The sequence below is a fragment of the Myotis myotis genome, unplaced genomic scaffold, assembly GCF_014108235.1.
Source record: "Myotis myotis isolate mMyoMyo1 unplaced genomic scaffold, mMyoMyo1.p scaffold_m19_p_1, whole genome shotgun sequence".
In the NCBI taxonomy this organism is placed as follows: domain Eukaryota; kingdom Metazoa; phylum Chordata; class Mammalia; order Chiroptera; family Vespertilionidae; genus Myotis; species Myotis myotis.
In genome coordinates, this window is record NW_023416313.1 from 186,037,454 (window position 1) to 186,059,007 (window position 21,554).

Sequence of the window (21,554 nt, forward strand, 5' to 3'; positions counted from 1 at the left end):
GGCTTTATAGACTATTAGGCTTGCTAATAAAGTTTTGCCTGAAACAATGGCTTAAGAATAAATCTTAATGAAAATAATCAACTTTGGCATATGTTTCCAATATCTAATCAGATTCTGTACCTAACTCTGCATGACAGATGTGGTTGCTCCCCTTCTTCCTTCTTAGCAGAACCTGGTTTTGCATCAGGAGCCACCTCTCCCCCAGTGGCTCAGTGTTAGGCCATGATTTGTCTATGTCTCTCAGGGTGGTCCCATTCAGCGTGCTAGCAATTCGTTTTGGTGTGGATGCATGCTACCATTCTGGCCAGTGCAGTATGAAGGGGATCCCGCTGAGGGGCTTTGGGAAACATTATACCTGATCTTAAAAAGGTGAACAATGAGGAATGACTTTTTGCCACCAGATGTTGTTGAGTTAGAATAGGATGTTTGACGCTTCTGCAGCCATCTTGTGACAGGAGAAGAGCAGCCTGGAGGTGAGGCTGATATCCTCATGAGACAAAATGGAAAGCTAGAAAAACCCTGGGTTCCTGATGATGTCTTTTAGCCACTACACTAACCAATTCTGGAGATGCCCAACCTGTGCATTTTTTATATGAGATAATAAATCCTTTATTGTTTGGGCCAGCTGAGTCAGGGTCTCTGTGACTTGCAGTTGAAAGTTTCCTGATTAGAGCAAATCAAATAGGTTTACCTGGGGATACAATTTACAACTAATTTATATTGGAGAGCAAACCAGAAAGGTATACTGTTTAAAACCAGAACTTCCATAGGAATTTTATTTAGACTTTTCTATGAGTTTTGTGGGAAACTTATTATCTTCTTTAATAGCTTTTGTGCCACAGAACTTCGGAGTCCCAGAGGCACCTATAAATTAGAATAGACCCAGAATTGTTTCCTGAGGATAATTTGGTCCTGCCATCAGCGGTGAGAAGGTATCTGTCCAGACAACTGTCCTGATCGGGCTCCTTAATGTCAGTAAGAGGATCATCATTTTATCCTCAGCTCTATTGATTGCTAATGCATTTGGATCTTGTTTTAATTAGGAACCCAGAAATCTCTACTCAAAAGTTTTGCTAAATATTACAACTTTCAACTTTGTGGTCCAAGATTTATCCAAAGCTCAGTTATAAGGATGGAGCTTGCCAACAAACACATAATTCATCACTCTACTAGAGATGAGACACTTTGCTCTTGGCTCAAGCAGGCTGTCCAGCAGCCATGGCTGTACTGCTATGCCTCCTCCCCTCTCCCAAGTCACTCATCAGCCACAGCATTACATTTTTAGTTATATTTTTAATTGAAGAATGTTAAAGAAATAGCCACCTAAATTCTGTATTATACAGAACCCTACTGAAGCAATGGCCCAAAATCTGAGTGGAGTTCTAATAAAAAAAATAGTCCAGCAACCAAAAAGTAATTTCAAAATCATACAAGTTCTTAACTTGTGTTTTTTAAACATAGCAAAGGCAATGTTTTTAAAACTCTCATCTATAAATTTATTATCTTGATTGTAGTGATAATTTCATGGGTGTCCACGTATACCAAAACTTATTAAATAGTACACTTTAAATATGTGAGGTTTATGCATGTTGAAGTATGTTATACATTGATAAAGTTGTGAGAAGTAACAAATAAAGCTTCCAGAAAAAATGCCACCTGTGTTCCATCATCATACCCTATAGTTTTTACAGAGCCTCTCAGCTGCTAAATCCCTAAGAAAATTCCTGACTTATCCTACCCATTGTCCTTCACCATCCCACCCCCTTTTCTACCAGTTCTTCATCATGAACCTCAGAAGGTCTGGTTTACCAAAAAGCAGGACCCAGTTTAAAAAACAGGGGAGGGGAAAAACTAATCAGCCAAACCCAGAATCTTCCTAGAAGAGGGGTGGTGGGATAGGAAGGAGAGGCTAGGGACGCTCAGTTTTTGCGGCCCTCACAAGGAAATGTCTTATTGTCAAATGTACCACTGAATAATCTCAGTCTCAATCACGCAGAGCGTGGATCTACTGTATGCCTCTTCTTGGCATTTGCTTAGGAAAGTAGGTATTTTCCCTGGCCAGTGTGGCTCAGTTGGTTGGAGTGCCGTTCCATACACCAAAAGGTTGTGGGTTTGATCCCCGATTGGGGTGGGTGCGGGAGACAACCTATCTATGTTTCTCTCCCTCTCCTTTCCTCTCTATAAAATCAATTTTTTAAAAAGAAAGTAGATATTGAAATATATTGACATAGAAACCAATTTCAACTTGGTCATTTCTTGAGACTTCTTGTTTTGTTTTGTTTCTGATGAAACAACTCTATGCAGTGAACATACACCCGCTAGTACACTCTCTCTTGGTTTGCAACTCCAAGTGGATCTTAAGTTTGGCCCCTGTCCCAGTGTTTCAAGGTCACCTGGGCTCTGGGTCTAAGCATCAAAGAGGAAACTGTGCTCCCGGCTGATGCATGCAGCAATGATTTAGTCCAGCACACAGCAAGAGTGCAGCAACACAGGCCCGCATCCCACCCTGCAGCTCCCTCATGTATCCATAATGAAACGGTCCCTGAATGGGGCCAGCACCCACAGAAAAACAACTCCAGCAACCAAATAAGACTTCAAAATAAAGCAGTCCCTGGTTAATATTTTTCAAACATTATGAGGGAGATACATAACCAGCAGCAATGTTTCTCAAAACCATCTTGTTCTCCTTGTGCTTCTTTCATGCCTCGTGGCTCCTCTGAGCCAGCCTCTCCTCCAAAAACTCTGTAAAGGGCTCTCTCCCAACCTCAGTTCACACATATCTTGGCTTCCCATTCCTCTCCTTTTCTCCTCAATTAGTCAGCAACAAAATCCAGGAGGGAAAGTCTGCAAAAGCCAAACTGCTTTTAAATGGTGAAGGGGGAGAAGAAGCTGGGTGCACAAAATCAAAGCACTCTCTAAGGAGCAGGGAGGAGGGGACGGCTGGCAGCATCATATGTCAATTCTTTTGCTCCATTCAAATCCCGGAAGGGATCTGACAGGAGACTACATCATCTGTTGCATCATTGTGTCCTTTTTCTGTGCACAACAGGAAAATATTCAAGCGTTGGCATCATGGAAAGCTATGCTCCTACTAAACTGCAGATTCGTTTTCATGGATGCAGGGAATCCTCTGCTGGTAGGCTCCTGTGCCTGCACAGGTCGTTAAGAGGTTTGGAGCCAAATTTACGCCATCACCCTAGCAACGTGCAGTGTAGTGTCTATCGTACACAAACCTATGTGCTAACATCACATCTGGATTTGATATTTCCTGTGCTTATTTGTTCTCATCCACCAATTCCCTCATCTACTTATATTCTATGTAATTTTATAAATGGTTTCAGATCCTTGTGGAATGAGGTAATTAATAAATGAATGAATGAAAGCGCACATATCTTTCCTTCTCCTCTTTCACAAGGTTACACTTGCCTTTTTTTCCTTGCTTGCATCCTCCTCCCCACCCCCCTTCAGCTCCACCGTACTATCAACTCATTTCTGTCTGGGGTTTCCTTCTCAATCCCAGTGACCCAGGATCTAGACATCATCTTTGGCTTCTCCTGTGCCTTCTCTCTCAGGTAATCCTGCCAGTTCTCACTTCATTTGCAACTGCAGATCTGTTTCTTCCTTTCCATTCTCACCGCATGCCTATAAAAACATTGCAAAGTTTTCCTAATTTTCTTGGCTGCAGACCTGCTTCACTCTAAATCATCTTACAGCAACACCTGATGCATAGAAATATTTTTGGTCTTTCATGATTTTGACATATTACTCTATTTTTAAAACAGGGTTTTTCTAACATCTTTGGACATCCCAATCAAATTTTTAAAAAGGAAATTAATGTCTACTTATTGGAATAATCCAACATCTAAAGAAAATCTCAGTAATTAAGACTGAAGCCCATTCTAAATATATATATATGACTGATATATATATATCAGCCAACTATTATACAAAACAAATAACCCTTACAAGTGTTATTATCATTAAGACAGTTGTTCGATCTGATTTCTGAATAAAATGGGCTTACTCAAATATAACAATTTACTCCACTAGAAAGAAAATATATTATTTCAAAAAATTTTCACATCCTTGGATGTTTCCGAGCCACATCGTTATACATATGCACTAAAGAAGTAACCTAGTGGTAGTGGCAGGGTCAAATTTGGTTCAGACTTTACAAACTATGGGTGGGAAAATTTTACCTGAGAGACTCAACAGGTGATCAAAGCTTGCTTAATCTAAAGTTATCATAACCCAGGAAAAAACAGATTATTTTTTAGAAAATTTCACTTTACACTTAAAATATGTAAAGAAATATTTAAAGAAATGTGTCACTGACATATTATTTCCGAAACTCTAAGAGCATAAAATGAGCTAATGGTATTTTATAACCAAACCTATCCTGGTTTTCAATTTTAATGGGACCTGTCCAAGCCCTCATAAATTCTCACTGTATAAAATGGTTACATAAAGCCCCTCGAGTCTCATCTTGACTGTTCCTCTGACAGATGCCACTTGGAACATCCTGGTCTTGTCAGATATGATCAGGTTGACATGTGGTCATAGGTCCAACAGATGTGAGCTAAAATTCCCAAAGGTACATGACTGAATTCAGCACCACATGACACAGATTTAGAAGACCAAATATATTCAAGCTCCGATGAAAGTCAGTCTTAAAACTATATGGAAAGTTTTAAGTACTTTTAAGTACTCTTAACTACAAAAAAATTTATTAAATTCCAAGACATACGTCATAGACACATTCTTGCTGGTAAACACACTTAGGATCCTCCATCTGGATCCCACGACCTAGACCACTGGATACCTGACTAAAGGAGCTCCAAAAGGCCTCAGGAAGCCAACAACTTCTGGAAGTCATCGGCTTCTCCCCAACCCCCGATGAATAGAAAAGATGACATCAAATGTAGACAGTTTCCTTTCAATACCTTTGGATTGAACACCAATGACAGGGTCAAAAGTCTTGTCATTGGACTTAAGATTTATTGTTTGTCTCTTTCTTCTTTATTTCTTTCCTTTTGTGCTAATCTCTTTTCCTCTCTTCTCAACTATTTACTCTTCTGTAAAATTCTCTGACTTAAGTTTGCTTTTCTCAAATATCAGTGATCACCAAACTTTCTAAATATTAAATTTGATATACACCTTCAACACTCATTAAAATACATATTTTTAAACTGTGGCACATCTATATGCTTAAATGGGATTCTAGGCCCCAACCAATTAGCTGCTGTTACTGATATTTTTTACATCCTCAAAGGGACCCAAGGTTATCAGAAAATCAGGAGACATGTGACTAATGATGCAAATTGTCCAATTGTTTTCTCATAAAGGTATGCAGGAATCATTGCATGACTTTTTTAACTCTCCCCGGGAATTTTTCCTCCAGAGTTAGACCAATGAAGATCAGGCTGTTATTAGGACCTATTAAACAGCACCTCATTAAACAGCACCTCAATGAGTATCCTTGAATCTATTCTTCTTGAAAAAGAAAGTCTTCTTGTCCTTACCATACCAAAATGTGATCTGATCTTGAACGCAGTAATCTAGTCTTTCCTAGTATTCAAAACCATCCTTTTTTAAAATTTAAATTCTTTATTGCTGAAAGTATTACATATGTCTTCTTTTTTCCCCCCATTGACCTTTCCCCAGACGCTCCCACCCACCCCCGCCCCAGCACATGCCCTCACCCCCCTACTGTCTGTGTCCATTGGTTATGCTTATATGCATGAATACAAGTCCTTCGGTTGATCTCTTACCCCCCACCCTCCTCTACCCTCCCTTGCCTTCTCTCTGAGGTTTGATGGTCTATGCAACATTTCTATGTCTCTGGATCTATTTTTGTTCATCAGTTTATGTAGTTCAAATGAGTGAGATTATGTGATACTTATCCTTCTCTGACTGGCTTATTTCGCTTAGCATAATGCTCTCCAGGTCCATCCATGCTATTGGGAATGGTAAGATTTCTTTCTTTTTTACAGAAGCATAGCATTCCATTGTGTAGATGTACCACTGTTTTTTAATCCACTCATCTGCTGATGGGCACTTAGGCTGTTTCTAAATCTTAGCTATTGTAAATTGTGCTGCTATGAAGATAGGGGTGCATATGTTCTTTCTGTTCTTGGGATATATTCCTAGAAGTGGGATTACTGGAGTTCCATTTTTAATTTTTTGAGCCATCATTTTATTTGCTCACATTTTATTGAGAGCTTTGTAGAGTAACTGACCAAGAGTTGTCCAATATAGTAAATTTCATTGGCTTCCATAAGGATTTCTGAACTATAATATATGATGTATAATTTATCACTGATAAACTGCCCCAATGTAAATGGCTCCAATATAAAATAAAACAAAAATTTGAGTTGCTCAAGAAGTTAGTATAGCTCGGCTGGTGTGGCTTAGTGGTTGAGCATCGACCTATGAACCAGGAGGTCACAGTTTGATTGCAGCCTGGTCACATGCCCAGGTCATGAGTTCAATCCCCAGTAGGGGGCGTGCAGGAGGCAGCCAATCAATGATTTTCTCATCATTGATGTTTCTCCCTCTCTCCCTCTCCTCTCTGAAATCAAATATATATATCTGAACATCTAATGTGAACTGGTGGTGGTATCTGCTTATTTGTCATTCAGAATAGCCAAAAATACATTTCTTTTTTTCTCCTGTTATTCAGTGAGAGTAGCCAAAAAGAACCTGACCAAGAGTTATGGGTTGAAACTGATTTAGCTACTAACTTCTTGTGTGAACCCAATTCCAATATTTAACTTCTTTCAAACTGTATTTCCTCATCTGTTAGATAAGGGCCATATTTGTCTGTGTCTCACAGAGTTATTCTGAAAGACTAAATAATATAGAAAGGCATATATAATGTAAAGTACTTTGTAGCAAAAGTTCTTGAGCACCCCTTCAGTCATTGAATGCATTTTAAATGGTATTTATCTTGTGGGACATTTGCCATCACTGAAAAGTTCTCTATGGTGCAGTTGTACAGGTGACAAAGTCATTGTTTTGCAAAAAAAAAAAAAAAAATATGTTCCAGGCAAAGAGTCCTCTGCATAAAGTATTTCTGAGAGGGAAGCCATTGTTTAACTACAATTTCTGAGAATTTCCAAAAGTGGGAGATCAGCATGCTGGGATCGTTAAAAGTTACATCTGGCTCAGGCCAACAGCTTACCTGTTCGCTTTTATTTCAATTCCGGGCTCAGAGCAGGCAGTGTATTTGCTGTTGACGCCTGTGTTGCTGTGGACATGTATTGCTCAATGATTGGCTCAGCTTCCTGCAAATGGAGAGGAAGCATCATCATATGGAAAGCAGTTCTTACAAACGAGGTTAAAAAGTTGAAGTAATCAATAAATGTCAGGGAAAATAGAAATAAGATGTATGCACAGGATATATGACATTTGTAAAGACTCCGAAAATGTTTCAAATATTCCCTGCATGTTTTCTTCTTACTTATTACCACCGTGCAGCACAGTTTGATGTTTGATAAATGCAAATCTAATTAAGAAAAAGAAACCATTTTATTATCTGGTGAGTGAAGATGGGGAAGCCACTTGGCAGTCTCTGTTTTCCAGTCCCAGATAAACATGAGAATCAGAGAACCAGGGAGACATTCAGAAGGCAGACACTTGGGTTTTCTATTTTGTTAGATTTTGCAAAGCTGGATACTCTGTTCTTGCCTCAAGTGGGCTAATATTGGAGCTCTCTCAGATCAACAGAAAGCGTCTCTTTGCCTGGCTGAGCTCTTCTTTGCTTAAGATATTCTATCTCCTCTGAGGAAGATAGATAACAACTATCTTCCATCACCTCTTGACTACAGTTGAAATACACAACACTGCTGTATATTCGCATGTAAATATGTAACCTAATCAGCACCTTTGTGAGAAGGAATGTGGAAAGATACCTCCTCTGGCCCTGGCCAGTGCGGCTCAGTTGGTTGAGTGTCGTTCTATACACCAAAAGGTCGCTGGTTCAATTCCTGGTCCACATCAGTGTTTCTCTCCCTTCCTCTCTCTCTAAAAATCAATAAAATATATGTTTGTTTGTTTTTTTTTTAAAAAGATACCTCCTCCGAATGGGTGCAAGTCTGGCAGCAAAAGATGCTTTATGAAAAAAAGATGCTCCTCTTCCTGGATTCAGCCCGAGCCAGACCAGAGCGGTTTGGCAAGCCCTCACTGGCCTACTTGGCTGCAACCCTTTGTACAGTGTGCAAACCCTGGGATAATTCTTCAGTCCTTGAGAATAGTCATTGTTACAGCCTGGCTTTCTCACACTAACATTGTCCCACATCTGTCTGTTTTAGATTTACCAAACTCTTTTAACATTACCTTATTTAATTCCCTCAAGAATTTTCAAAGGAGATAGTATTTCTATTACTTAAATAAAGAAGCTTAGCTAGGTTGTAGTACACAGCTAGTGAGTGGCAAGGCCAGGCATCGAAGACCAAGCCTTCGGTTTCACATCCACTCCTGGCTCTACAGCATTAAGCGGCTCCTTTTATCTTCCCCAGTGTAAACACAACAGCTGATTTGACCAATTCTCCTGCAAAAGCTTGTCCATGTTTGCTTCTCTTGAGAAAGTGACTTACTTCCCACTACAATATGACAACATTATTTGGAATGTCAATGCCATACTTTCCCTCGGGCTTTCCTCATTTTGGACTTGTAGCATTTCATTTTAGATGCTAAATGTCCGCTTCAACTTTATCATTTATCCTGTTCATCTTTCATTCTTTTTCTGACACTAGATGAACAATTCCCTCCTCGTCCTGCCTGATTGAGTGGCATCTACACATTTGGCCAACAGAAGTGCAATACTTGATTTCAAGTCCTGTGGGACATCTCTCTTCTCTCCCACTACTGAGAGAAACCCTGGGTGAGGGTGTAAAACTGGGTAAGGCTATATCTGTAAATGCGCTAGAGCAGGAGTCAGCAAACTTTTTCTGTAAATGGCTCGAGAGTAAATATTTTAGGTTTTGCAAGCCCTACGGTCTCTGTCGCAACTACTCAATTCTGCTGTTATGGCAAAAAAAAACAACAACAAAAACACACCACAGACGTGGACAATACATACGCAAACCGGCATGGCCATGTTCCAAAACAGGTTAATTTGTGGACACAAAAATTTGAATTTCATATCATTTTACATTTTGCAAAATATTATTTCCGTTTTAATATATTTTCTGACCACTTAAACACCTAAAAGCCATTTTTAGCTCATAGACTATACAAACACAGGCTAGATTTAGCAAGTTTTGTTAGCCCCAATGTAGACAGCAGTACTTATATTAACATACAGTGAGCTAGCTATATATCTGGTAATGGGTTGATATCCAAAATATATAAAGAACTCATACAACTCAATAGCAAAAATAAAAATAAAAATAAATCAAAATCTGATTAAAGAGTGGCACAGGAATTGAATAGACATTTTTTCCAAAGACATACAAATAGCCAACAGGTAAGTGAAAAGGTGCTCAACATCAGTAATCTTCAGGGAAGTTAAAATCAAAACCACAATGAGCTATCATCTCACACCTGTTAGAATGACTATCACCAAAAAGATAAGAGATCACAAGTGTTATCAAGAATGTGGAGAAAAGGGAACCCTGTACAACTGTTGGTAGGAATGTGAATTGGTGGAGCCACTGTGAAAAACAGTATGGAGTTTCCTCAAAAAAATAAAAATAAGAATATTTTCATACTTCCACTTCTGAGTATTTGTCCTAAAGAATTGAAATAACGATCTCAAAGAGATAACTGAACCCCTATGTTCATTGAAGCATTACTTACAATAGCCAAGACATGGAAGCCACCTAAGTGTCCATAAATAAATAGATAAATGAAATGTGGTGTGTATACACACACACACACACACACACACACACACACACAAATGAAATATAATTCAGCCATAAAAAGAAGGAAATTCTTCCATTTGTGACAACATTGATGGACCTTGAGGACATTATGCTAAGTGAGATAAAGACATACTGTATGATCTCACGTAGGTTTGCTAGCCCCCATGTAGAGGCTGTTAACATAAAAAAACACATTCAAACCGTAAAGAATTTTTGTGAGTTTATTTGAGCCAACCTGTTGATAACTGCCTGGAAGCAGAACCTCAACAGATTGAGATAATGCTCCCAAGAATGTCAGGTTACACCTATTTTTATACATTGCAATCAAAGGAAGGGACGTAGGTGGGTTAGATGAAATCCATTGGTGATAGATTAGAGAGGCAGAAGAAAGCAAAGTGAGGAGGGGAAGGGGGACCCCTGGGATTAGATAAAAAGTAAAATGATAGACACATACTTAGGTGGGTGCAGGAACAATTAACATGGTCATGAAGGAATTTGTGGTATCTGTCCTGGCGCCCAGGCACATTAGGTTGTGCCCCAAGGGGTCCAGAAAAAGGGAAGTTACAAGTTACCCAGACATTTCAAGGATATGTTATTATAGATGCAAAAAGGCAGATAGGCTCAGTTAAAGTAAAGGTTGACCTTGTCAGTGAAGATACCGGTCTAGGATGTAACTACCCACCATAACTGCTTTTAGTTAAAGTTTAAGACCATCCTTTGTGGTTACTTTAGGTCTCTGAGTTTGCAAGACCAGGCCTTCCCTGAGCTTGTCAGGTTAGCATGTGGCCCCTTTCATCCACAAGACCAATACTTATATTAACACTATAGGCCCGGTGCATGAAATTTATGCACGGGCGGAGGTCCCCTCAGCCCAGCCTGCACCCCCTCCAATCCAGGACCTCTCGGGGGATGTCTGACTGCTGGTTTAGACCTGATCCTGAGGATTGGACCTAAACCAATTGGACAGTCGGACATCCCTCTCACAATCCTGGACCGCTGGCTCCTAATCGCTCACCTGCCTGCCTGCCTGGTCGCCCCTAACTAACCCCCCCCCCCACCAGCCTGATCGCCCCTCATTGCCTCCGCATGCCGGCCTGATTGCCCCTAACTGCCCCCTCCCTGCCGACCTGGTCGCTTCTAACTGCCCCCCTCTGCCAGCCTGGTTACCCCTCACTGACCCCCCTGCCTGACTAATCACCCCCAACTTCCCCCCATGCCAGCCATGTCACCCCTAACTGCCCCCCCTCCTGCCGGCCTGGTCACCTCTTACTGCCCCCCTTTTTGGCCTGGTCACCCCCAACTGCTCCCCTCCCCATGCCAGCCTGGTCACCCCTCACAGCCTCCCTGTCGGCCTGGTTGCCCCACGCAGCCTGATACTAGAAGCCCAGTGCACATTCATGCACTGGGGGTAGGGAGGGTCCCTTAGCCTGGCCTGTGCCCTCTCGCAGTCCGGGACCCCTTGGGGGATGTCCACCTCCTGGCTTAGCGAGGAAGTGGGCCTAAGACAGCAGGCGGACATCCCCCGAGGGATCCTTAGTGCTGCCATGGAGGCAGGAGAGTCCCGCCACCATGGCTGTGCTCACCAGCCATGAGCCCGGCTTCCTGAGGGAGCACACTGACCACCAGGGGGCAGCTCCTTCATTGAGCATCTACCCCCTCGTGGTCAGTGTGCATCATAGTGTCCGGTCGTTCACCATTAGATCGATTTGCATATTAGGGTTTTATTATATAGGATTGTGAGCTAGGGACAACTATAATTTATGCTCCTTCCTCTCAGTTTCCCAGGCAATAATGTCACTAGAATAAAATCCTAAGGCCCAGAGGTGGCGACTAATAAAAACACCTTTAATGAAATAAATTTCAAATTAAATCTGGAAACAACTGATCCCTTCAAGTTTGATTACAGATTGCTGTGGAAAAGTAAATTTATTTATTCATATGAGGTTCCAGATTTTCATATTTCCCTCTAAACTTTGGCTTTATGAAATGTTCACAGAAAAAAATATGAAAAGATTTTTGATTCCATGCTAATAATAAATAGCTCCAGGCGGTGAGCGCCGGCCAATCCCTGTGTTGCCCTTGGCTCTGAAGTCTGATTGGCCCATTGACCTCTCCTTCCTGTCTTGGGTCATTTTCTTCCAGGTTGGAGGTTGTACCTGGTTTCTAGTTTGGTTACATGTTCCTGTGAGTTAAATAAATGATTTGGATTCAGGGCAGTGGGTTCTGGACAAATCCTTTTTCAAGAGGGATTTTAAACTAGCAGGATGAATTTGGGAGAAGGATAAAGAAATGGAAAAATTACCCATGACAGAAAAGTGGTCCCCAAGACTACTGGCCTCATCAGGACTTTGGACCTGAAAACATTACACACTAGAAGACAAAAAAATTAGTATTCTGTGGGTTTAGCTAGTTGGGTTTTAGCTATGAGGTCTGGACCATAGACAGTGGCCTGAACCCTCCTGGTTTTCCCAGGGCTGACTCCCGTGGCCTCCACTCCTCGGCCTCATCCCGTCCTCCTCCTGCCTCTGCTCCTGGCTCCTCGTGCACAGCTGGGGATTCCTGGGGTTCTGCCTCTAACAGTTGCCGCCACCTTCATGGCTGTGGCTGTCCTTTTGAATTAGGGATTCTCTTTCCTTGGTGTTCTGTTCTTATCAAAAGGTAAACGTGGGTTCTTGAGGAGGAGAAAAACACAAATTAAAACCAGAAGCACTATGTTTCTGTGTCAAATCAGTAATGAGTGTTCCATTTAATGCTATGAAAGGTGTCAGGAAACATGCTCACATACTGCAGGTGTGTGTGTGTAAATCAGAACCTTGGCTAGCCCTGTTGGGATACAATTTGACAATACACATCAAGAGCTTTAAAACTGCTTGTATCCTTTAACTTCATAGCCCATTTCTAGGAATGTGTCCCAGCAGAAGAGTCTCCAATATAGAGAAAAGCTCTCAGTACAAAGATATTCATTATGACAGAGAAAGCAATATCCAACCTGGGGGCAGGGGGTGGCGGATGGGAGGCGAGACTAAGCCAACGAGGCTGCATATAGCGGGTGAGCAGCGAAGGTATTTATAAGACGAGAGTCAGTGAAAAGGCTGGAGGGCGAACTGTACACACAGTATGACGCCCACTCTAAAAACAAGGATATTTGCATTAGAAAATTAGAAGGAAATATTCCAAATAACACTTTGCTCTTTATACGTTTATGCACTTTCTATGTACGGCTGTCTGTACACCGGAGAACGCGTATGGAAGCGTTAATGATACGTGGCTTAAAAGAAAAGAGCTGAGCATAAAGTTGTGTCTACAGAACGAGCGCAGTGATTTCCAAAAACACACCCAAAACGCTACATCAAGGGCATCAAACTTAAAATACCCCCAGGAGCCAAACAGGCAGCATAAACAAATAAAAGAAACTGTGTTGGAACCGTTTTCAAACGGTCAGCACACACCCTTCTGAGGTGACAGCCTCTCTTCAGGCCCTGCCATTTGGGGATGCAGGTTCAATTTTTCAAGAAAACGCCTCAGTCTGGATTTCATTCTTGCATGTTAAAGTCTAATTAAAATTATAAATATATTGTGTGGGCCAAATAAAACATGCAACATGCCAGACTTTTTTTGGCCCAAAGGCTGCCCGTTTGCACTTTCTGCTCTGTATGTGAACACACACACACACACACACACACACACACACACACACACACACATAAGTACACGTTTGAGACAACCCAACCAAAATGGAAACAGCCATCATGGCTGGATGATAGCACTCTGGTGATTCCTAGTATTTTCTATGCTTCCATTAAATTTTCTTTAATATCCACGGGTGCTTTTATAATGAAAACATTAAAGTATTATTTTCAACAAAATACAGAGTTTATATAAAAAAAAAATCCCAGAATCTGGAGTTTCTTTTTCTTATTTCTCTCTACATATTATAGCCATTTAATTAAGCTTTTCTTTTCTTTTCTTTTTTTTAAGCAGGCTTAATTCATTTTATTTTTCTTTTTATTTATTTATTTATTTTTTTTAATTAAATCTTTATTGTTCAGATTATTACATTTGTTCCTCTTTTTTCCCCCCATAACTCCCCTCCTCCCAGTTCCCGCCCCACCCTCCGCCCTCACTCCCCACCCACTGTCCTCTTCCATAGGTGCACGATTTTTGTCCAGTCTCTTTCCGCATCCCCCACACCCCTTTCCCCCCCAAGAATAGTCAGTCCATTCCCTTTCTATGTCCCTGATTCTATTATGATCACCAGATTATTTATTCACTTGATTCTTAGATTCACTTGTTGATAGATGCATATTTGTTGTTCATAATTTGTATCTTTACCTTTTCCTTCTTCTTCCTCTTCTTAAAGGATACCTTTCAGCATTTCATATAATCCTGGTTTGGTGGTGATGAACTCCTTTAGCTTTTCCTTATCTGTGAAGCTCTTTATCTGCCCTTCAATTCTGAATGATAGCTTTGCTGGATAAAGTAATCTTGGTTGTAGGTTCTTGGTATTCATCACTTTGAATATTTCTTGCCACTCCCTTCTGGCCTGCAAAGTTTCTGTTGAGAAATCAGCTGACAGTCGTATGGGTATTCCCTTGTAGGTAACTGGGTTTCTTTCTCTTGCTGCTTTTAAGATTCTCTCTTTGTCTTTTGCTCTTGGCATTTTAATTATGATGTGTCTTGGTGTGGTCCTCTTTGGATTCCTTTTGTTTGGGGTTCTCTGTGCTTCCTGGACCTGTAAGTCCATTTCTTTCACCAGGTGGGGGAAGTTTTCTGTCATTATTTCTTCAAATAGGTTTTCAATATCTTGCTCTCTCTCATCTTCTGGCACCCCTATAATTCTGATGTTGGTACGCTTGAAGCTGTCCCAGAGGCTCCTTACACTATCTTCGTATTTTCGGATTCTTTTTTCATTTTGCTTTTCCAGTTGGGTGTTTTTTGCTTCTTAGCGTTTTGAATCTTTGACTTGATTCTTGCGCTCCTCTGGTCTGCTGTTGGGTGTCTGTATAATATTCTTTATTTCAGTCAGTGTATGCTTAATTTCTAGTTGGTTCTTTATCACAACATCGAGGGTCTCATTAGATTTCTTGAGGATCTCACTACATTTATCGGCAGTCTCACCAGTCTTTTCAAGGGCCTTACTAAGTTTATCGGCAGCTTCTAGACAGTTCTTGAGAGACCTTAAAAGTGTGGTTTTGAGCTCTATATCTACCATTTCTGACATTTGCGTCCTGTTTCTTTGTCTCCGCATTTTTTTATCTTTTCTTGGTGCACCCCCTAGTGGTCTTTGTGCGCAGTCTTGTAGTTAAGCCTTGATTGTTGTCGGTAATACCAGGGGTGATTTGACCTCCAGGCTAACTGGCTATGAGAGTCAGCTGTGTCTGCAGTGGGAGAGCTTCTGGGCTGGATCTCTAGGGTGGTGCTAATCTAGCCTTTGCCTGAGGCTATCCGGCAAATGGTTCTGCGCCGGGCTTGGGCGGGGCAGGTCCCCGGGGATCTACAGGGCGGGCCGGAGCGAGCAGTTATGGCTGCTCTCAGTTCCGTCCCTAGGGGCTCTGCCTCTCAGAGTCCCGGCAACTGCTGCAAACCTCGGAGAGAAAGCTGCCTTCGAGTTCCGACCGAAGCCAGACAGTCCCGCTTCTCCCGTTTGAGTCTGGGTCCCCAGAGACTCGCCCGGATGTGGAGCTCAGAGTCTGAAACTCCCTCCCGATTGAAAACAACAACCGCGCCCTCCGCCGCCAGCCCGCTCCACACGCGCACTCCACACCTGAGTATTTCACTTCAGCACTGCGCCTCCTCTGCGCCTGGGTATGATATTCTCTTTCCTCCTAGTTGTAGAATTTCCACTCAGCCAGCGTTCCTGTGGTTCTGGATGATGCCTGTTCTGTCCTTTAGTTATATCTCTGAAGTGGTTGTTCGAGGCAGCAATCTCCGGCGTTAACCTATGCCGCCATCTTGGTTTCTCTCATTTTATTTTTCTTGTATAAAATTATGTGGTGGCCACAGCTGGAGCCTGGGTCCTCTGCACAGAAACTCTGGTGTGGGTCTTGACAAGATGGTCAGTGAATTCCTGATAGGGAGACTTGGCGAACATGGTCTCTTTCCAGAGATCTGGGGTGAGATAGCTGTAGGTCTTAGAGATGGCATCAAAGGTGGCCTTGGCGAAGTTGCCCAGGGTGCCAGTGCAGCCCCTGGCTGAAGTGTAGCAGTCGTCAATACCAGCCATCATCAGCAACTTCTTAGGCACAGGGGCCGAGACAATGCCGTACCCCTGAGAGCAGGGATGAGGCGCACCAGTACAGAGCCACAGCGGCCAGTCACCTTGCAAGGTACGGTGTGGGGCTTGCCAATCTTGTTTCCCCAGTAGCCTCGCCTCACAGGCACAATGGAGAGCTTGGCCAGGATGATGGCTCCATGGATGGCAGTGGCTACTTCCTTTGAGCACTTCACACCCAGACCGACATGTCCATTGTAGTCCCCAATGGCGACAAATGCCTTGAACCGGGTCCTCTGGCCAGCACGTGTCTGCTTTTGCACAGGCATGATCTTCAAGACTTCGTCCTTGAGGGATGTCCCCAAGAAAAAGTCAATGATCTCCGATTCCTTGATGGGCAAGGAGAATAGGTAGATTTCCTCTAGGGACTTGATTTTCATGTCCTTGACCAGGCGGCCCAGCTTGGTGACAGGGATCCACTCCTTGTCCTCGGCCTTGCCTCCACGAGCTCCGCGACCTCGGTCCCGGCCCCGACCGTGGCCGCGACCCCGGCCTCTGATGCCGCTGCCAAATCCTCCACGGAAGCCGCCGCGACCTCCTATTCTGGGGCCCCCAGGGCCCACCGGCGTCGTCCGCCATTTGGTGTTTCCTCGGAAAAGAAGCTAATTAAGCTTTTCATTGTTCTCAAAGGGATGTTACAGAGAGCACCAACAGATCATACATGGGTACAAGACTTTAGGACATTGACATAAAAATGCCAGCCGTACCCTGGCCAGTGTGGCTCAATAGTTAAAGGGTGTCGAGTTCGATTTCCAGCCAAGGGCACATACCTGGATGGTGGGTTCAAACCCCAGCCTCTATTGGAGCTCATGTGAAAGGCAACCAATTACTGTTTCTCTCTCTCTCTCCTTCTCCCTCCCTTCCACTCTCTCTAAAAAGCAATGAAAAAAATATCCTCAGGTGAGGATTTAAAAGCCAGCCATGTAAAGTAGACACTATACTAGGATATCATTTTGATGGAGCTGTCTAGCCACTCTCTCTTTCCCCAACTCCTTGCCTTTTTGTCCCATAGAAACCCAATCAGAAGGAATCTCTTCCCTTGAACCACATTATTGTAAGAGTGCGGCCAAGGAGGGGAGGAGAGGGAAATAGCTAAGCTTGAGAATTTATGATAATGCGGAAAGAATTGATGGCTTGGGACAAGTGGAGGATTTTACATCTTACTCAGAATTATTTTAATAATTCTACTTTGAAAGCTGAGCTGTTTCTCCAAATATAAATTTTTTTTAAAAAAAAAGGTAACAAAAGACCATCTGCAATTCTACTTAAGACAGTGCAGATGTTAGAGAAAAAGCATAACGAAAGTTAGATTTGCTCTTCTACAAGTTCAAGTGCCATTAAAGGTCTTTTTAATTTCCTTTATATTTTCCTTCTAAGTTCAAAGGGATAGTTCAAGTTTCACTTTGTGCTTAGAGGTCCATGCCCCGTGCATGGCAGGAGTCATATTTTCATTCATTCTTTGCTTCTCCACGAGAACGTACCCTGTTTCCAGGCCTGGTTGACCCTGGGGGCTTCCTGCTTGGGCGCAACCAGCCAGTGTGTGGGAGGTGGGTTTTCTGAGAGCCCTGGGCACTGTGGTGGGCAGGGGGGAGTGAAGTGGTTTACGAAAGGGTTTGTATATTTTTGAACTTCTGCCAGGACTTCTTGACAGTCCCTAGATCTTCCCCTGAAAGAGGATATGGTTTGTCTCAATGATGTGCTGGTAACAACCAATTTTCTGAGAATAAGAGCCCTGAGTCATAGGGTTTGCTGATTTTTATGGTGTAAATACTTGCCCCATAGCCCATATGGAATGCAGTCAAGAAGAGATGCACACGATCGGCTCACCCAGCCCACCACTAGCTTACCTCCTCTGCTCCGTGAAGGTCAAGCCAAAGGGCCTGGGGCTTTCCAGTGGGGCTGCTCAGTCCCACAAGAAGTTCTTTTTTTTTTTTGATATATTTTGTTGATTTTTTACAGAGAGGAAGGGAGAGAGAGAGAGAGTTAGAAACATCGATGAGAGAGAAACATCGATCAGCTGCCTCCTGCACATCTCCTACTGGGGATATGCCTGCAACCCAGGTACATGCCCTTGACCGGAATCGAACCTGGGACCTTTCAGTCCGCAGGCCAACGCTCTATCCACTGAGCCAAAATGGTTTCGGCCAACACAAGAAGTTCTTGCTACGCAGAAGGGCAGTGCTGTTCTCCACTGCCATGTTAGCCTCCTTCAACAGTCTTCCTCTGGTCTTTCTTTTTTAAATATGCTTTTATTGATTTTTTCCTTTTTTTTTGAGAGAGAGAGAGAGAGAGAGAGAGAGAGAGAGAAAGGAAGGGAGAGAGATAGAGAGATAGAAACATAGATCAGAGAGAAACATCAGCTATCGGCTGCCTCCTGCACGACCCCCCACAGTGGATCAATCCTGTGACCTGGACATGTGCCCTGACCAGGAATTGAACCAGTGGCCTCTTGGTTCCTGGGTCAGCACTCAACCACTGATCTACACCAGCCAGCTATGATCTTCTTGGCTCACCTGATTAACAGTTTTTTAAAAATATATATATTTTATTGATTTTTTTACAGAGAGGAAGGGAGAGGGATAGAGAGTTAGAAACATCGATGAGAGAGAAACATCGATCAGCTGCGTCCTGCAAACTCCCCACTGGGGATGTGCCCGCAACCAAGGTACATGCCCTTGACTGGAATCGAACCGGGGACCCTTGAGTCTGCAGGCCGATGCTTTATCCACTGAGCCAAACCGGTGAGGGCCTGATTAACAATTTTATCTCACAATATTTTACTGTTAATTCTCTCTTCCTACATTGTATCATTTTAATTTTATTGATTTTATTTCTTCACATTGCTCATTCCAGATAGGAACACTGAATTTGGACTCACCTCCTCCCTAAAAAAGGTAGTGAGCTCATGCCACGGTCAGCAATAAACCATCTGTTTGTGCTCGCTTTGGCAATACAGGTACTAAAGTTGGAACAGGTCACAGATCACCATGGCGCCCGTACAAGGATGACACGCAAATTCATGAAGCGTTCCACACATTTTTCCTAGGGACCAACTATCCAGGAGGGATTCCAGATGACTCACACAGATGCTTAGGCTGAGGATGGTTTTTTTCCCTAACTCTACGTTAACTTTGTCACCACTGCCACCCTCACAAGTCTCAGAAATTACTGAAATGACACGGGTAGACCACATATTGGGCTGAGAGTCAAACACTGACTTCACCACTAGCTTTCCGTGTGACCTTCTACATGTCACGCAGCCTCTCAGGAACTCTAGCTTTCCTAAATTGATCCTCAAGCAACAAAAGGTGGCTCACTCCTGACTCACATGGACGAAATATAATAAATTGAAAAGTCTCTCCATTGGATCTATCCCTTCCTCTTCAACCAGGACTCAATAGTAAGAGAAGCTATGGACCCCCGGGGATGGGGAGCACTCATCGCTTCCATCTTGAGGTCATTTGCACTCGCTCAGGAAATGCAAATCCCAAACTCATCAGAAACTGCTTAACTTGTAGAAGAGAGAGGAGCAAGTCCATCGTCACCTGCACACCTGCATCAGTGGGGACCTTGCACTGCCCGCCCTTTCTCTATACACGCAGGCCTGGCCCTTCACTCTCTATACACGCAGGCCTGGCCCCTCTCTCTATACACGTAGGCCTGGCCCTTCACTCTCTATATACGCAGGCCTGGCCCGTCTCTCTATACACGCAGGCCTGGCCCCTCTCTCTATACATGCAGACCTGGCCCCTCTCTCTATACACGCAGGCCTGGCCCCTCTCTCTATACATGCAGACCTGGCCCCTCTCTCTATACACGCAGGCCTGGCCCCTCGCTCTTGCCTTGGTGCACAGAACCACCTCCATCACCATCCTTGTCCTCTTCTTTGTGTTAAACCCTTTCATTTACCCCAAGTCCTGAGTATTTATTGATTTGAAATAGATTTAAAAATTAAATAGAGAGAAAAATAAAAGAGGTCCTCCTGATTCATTTAAAAACAGTTGTGAGGGTCAAAATAACCTATTTGTTTAATTTTTACTTCAAAAGTAAAACATGTTCTTTGCAGAGTATGAGGAAATACAATTAGCAAAAGAAGAAATAAGCAAAATGAAATAAAAAATCAGCCATAATTCTAACAACCACATATAACCACTATAAATAACTAGCATTTATCCTTCCAGACATATATTTTTTGTTGTTCACAAAATGAGTTTATACTGTAACTCTGCTTGGCAACCCTCTCCCCTTCTATGTCAATAAACACATTTTTACTGAATCACTTAATAACTGCAGTGTGAGTATTCCATTATATTGATATACCTTATTTAACTAATCCCCTAAGGTTGACTTTTGTTTCTGGTGTTCTGCACCTTTGTACATTTTTATATATTTGTCTGGTTATTCTTTTGGCTAAATTTCTGAAAGTGTAACTGTTTGATCAAAGAGCCCTCAGATGTTTTTAGACTTTTAATTGCGTTGCCAAATTGAAGGGTTGGGGAAGTGTAATGAACTGCATCTGGAAGTCGAATTAAAGTGACAAAAATGCTATTATAGAGAGTGGAAACAGCGACATAATTTGTACTTAAAATTATAGCTGAAGGGAGGAAGGCAAAAGGAGACATGACCTTAACCCAGAAATGGATTTCCTTGAAAGGTGGAAGCACGCTGAAGTGGAACTGGAAAGGTGATGTGTTGGACTGTCGGAGATCTTGGAAGTTTGAGCTTTGAGCCTAAGCTCATCTGCCTCCTGGGAGATAAATTATATCAGATCTTCTATTCAGACTGGGAGTGTGCAGCTGAATGAGCTCCTGCTGCAATTCTGTTGTTTCAGACCACCCCCCACCTCAGTGGCTCAGAATAACCAATGTTGATTTCTCACTCCTGGTCTGAGGGTCAGCAGTGACTGCCCTTCAGGTGACTATGGGTCTCTCCTGCACATCTTATCTTCTTCCAGGACCCATGCTGAAGGACCAGGAACTTCTAGAGCCTGATCTAATGGGGTAACCTGCAAAGATCCTGAAGCTGGTGCTCAACAATCATGAGGACTTTTTTGTTTACATCCCATTGGCCAAAGTGAGTCACATGGCCAAGCCCACTGCCTGAAAGAGAGGGAAGTAGACTCTGCCTCAAAGGGGAGAGGATCGAGGAAGGGAATATTTGTTGAACAAGATTAAACCACAGCAACTCTTAACGGTGTTGTGTATTTAATGAAGGTATTGCATGAGCTAATTTCTCCTGAAAGCACTCCAGAGCTGAAAAAGAAAAGGGTGGAAAACAGCAAAAGCAGCAGCTTGCTGTATAATTTCCTGGAGGAAATCCTTCACACAAATACTAAGTATATGACAGAAAGTGGGTTGAAAGTGATGCTCTAGGGCAGGGTAGATCCTGGTTTTGAGGGGCTTCTAGCTTATACA

The 21,554-nt window shown here is 42.7% G+C and overlaps 1 long non-coding RNA gene and 1 pseudogene across 4 annotated transcripts in view; both read right to left on the reverse strand.

Annotated features, from left to right (window-relative positions):
• The window catches only part of LOC118655318, a 110,336-nt gene that overhangs the window by 11,730 nt on the left and 77,052 nt on the right, over positions 1-21,554 (reverse strand). For all 4 annotated transcript variants that reach the window (XR_004967247.1, XR_004967248.1, XR_004967250.1 and 1 more), the window contains exon 3: positions 7,184-7,286. This is a non-coding gene — a long non-coding RNA (uncharacterized LOC118655318). The remainder of the gene's footprint in view (positions 1-7,183; positions 7,287-21,554) is intronic.
• Positions 13,846-16,719, reverse strand: LOC118655309 (annotated as a pseudogene).